Raw genomic sequence first — 2170 nt, 5'->3', positions numbered from 1 at the left:
ACCCTAGGATTTGAGAGGACTTTCAAAACAAAATAAAATCAAAATGGAAAAATCTCACCAAAAAATAGCTTGACAACAACTGATTATTCCTTAACCTCATCTTCATAAAAATTAAAATTACTTCCTAACATTTTTGCTAATGTACGTTTCTCAGAATTGTGACTATTTCACTCACTATCTTATAAAAGAAAGTGTTCAATTAAGGTCTGACAGAAAAGGGACTTTTCTTATCTTTATAACTGCAAGGTTTTCCCAAACGGAGTTTTTTTTTTTTTTGGAGGTTAAGTCAGTAATAACAAAAGGAAAAGGAATGCCTGTGTCTCTTCAGCAAAGAGAATCTCTCAAGAAAACAGCTCAGCCACTTGTCATGGTCTTTCTGATGGCATCCTTGACCTCCTTGTTCCTTAGGCAGTAGATGATAGGGTTGAGCATAGGGGTAAAGACTGTATATATGACTGAGATCAATTTGTTGGAGTTGAATGAAGCAATGGCTAGAGGTCGAACATACATAAAGATTACAGCTGTGTAGAAGATGACCACCACGGTGAGGTGAGAGGCACAGGTGGAGAAGGCCTTCAGCTGTCCAGTAGCTGAGGGTATGTGCAGGATGGTAGAGACAATGAATGCATAGGAGAAGATGGTGGCTGAGAGAGGAAACACAAGGATGACAATGGCTAGGGCAAAGTCTACTATCTCAGCCATAAAAAAGTCCACACAGGCCAGTTTGAGAATGGGAGACACATCACAGAAAACATGGTTCAAGATATTGTTACCACAGAAAACAACTTGGGATATGAAGTATACCTTTGCCATGGAGATGGTGAAGCCACTCACCCAGGAACTGATGGTCAGCTGAACACAAAACCCGGTGGTCATCATTACCGGATAGCAAAGAGGCCAGCATATGGCCACGTAATGGTCTTAGGCCATGGCAGCCAAAAGCACACACTCAGTACAGGCAAGTGAGATAAAGAAATAGAACTGGGTCATGCAGCCCAAGAAGGAGATAGTATTAGGGTGAAGGAAAAATCCAGCCGGCATCTTGGGGACTGTGACAGTTAAATACCAGGCCTCTAGAAAGGACATGGTGCTCAGAAAATAGTACATGGGCTTGTGCAGGGACCCAGTGACCCATACAGTAAGGATGATGACCAAATTCTCCAACAGCACAAATACGTAGGTGATGAGGAAGAGGAAGAAGAGCAGAACCTACAGCCAAGGGGCAGTAGGGAAGCCCACCAGGATGAACTCACTAATATTGGTGATGTTCTCCTTCCACATAGTTAGGGCACCAAAAGACAATGGGTTTAATGATAATAATGCCAAATTGTAGAGTGAGATCCAAGTGAGTGGCAAGGGTCGTTCAAGCTACAGAGACTTTACCATTAAACTTAGTCTGAGAGCCATGATCTGGTGCTAGGACATGCTTCAGGAGTCATGACAGGCCGCAAGATCCTCTGCAGAAAATTTGTGATCAGAACAGGACCTGAAAACAAATCTACCACAGACACAAATCTAAGGATCTCAAATCAGAATCATGAGGTCAGATTCAAGATTCAAGCCTTTGGATCTGGGTCAGAAATAGGTCTTTAGGCAGTACTACTAGTAAATACTTTCCTTGTCAGCATATTCTCAGGTTTCAGAGGCAGCTTTAAGGCAGGAGACTATGGAAGCTGTAACCAGTGCCCAAGGATAGTCGAGGAAGCAGGAGAGAAATGCAGGGAAGTTAAAAACCTGAAGAAAATAAAAGAATATTGACTGTAAAGGAAAGGGGGAAAAAAAGTCCTCCTGGTCAGGAGAAACACTGACTCTGGCCTACTCAGCTATTTTGGATGTCTTTTGAAGATTCTAGAAGTGGAGGTTAATAATTCTCTCTCTATTTTCAGGGCCCCGTCTTTAAAAATAGAGTGAAGAAATATTTACCCTCCTAGAATGTTTAAACACATTTTGACATTTTAGATGGCTTCTCATAACACACGTAAATAGTTCACTTTTGATCAGAAACTAATTTGTGAGATTTATACATCTATGTCCTCTTCAAAGACTAGCTCAAAGTGCCACCTCTATTCAAATACAGCAGGGTCACCCATCCATGGTAAGCAGGTTTCAGCTGAGCTTCCAGACTAAGACAGACTAGGAAGAAGGACCCAGTGGTCTACTTCTGAAAAGA

At 41.8% G+C, this 2170-nt stretch overlaps 1 pseudogene; it reads right to left on the bottom strand.

Annotated features, from left to right (window-relative positions):
• Nucleotides 1–324: 324 nt before the first annotated feature.
• On the bottom strand, nt 325–1479 carry LOC100658773 (olfactory receptor 6B9-like; annotated as a pseudogene).
• Between the last annotated feature and the right edge of the window lie 691 nt (nt 1480–2170).

Source organism: Loxodonta africana, chromosome 7 (assembly GCF_030014295.1).
Source record: "Loxodonta africana isolate mLoxAfr1 chromosome 7, mLoxAfr1.hap2, whole genome shotgun sequence".
In the NCBI taxonomy this organism is placed as follows: Eukaryota; Metazoa; Chordata; class Mammalia; order Proboscidea; family Elephantidae; genus Loxodonta; species Loxodonta africana.
The sequence above is the reverse complement of the archived record's forward strand: the minus strand, read 5'-3'. Positions and strand labels throughout refer to the sequence as shown.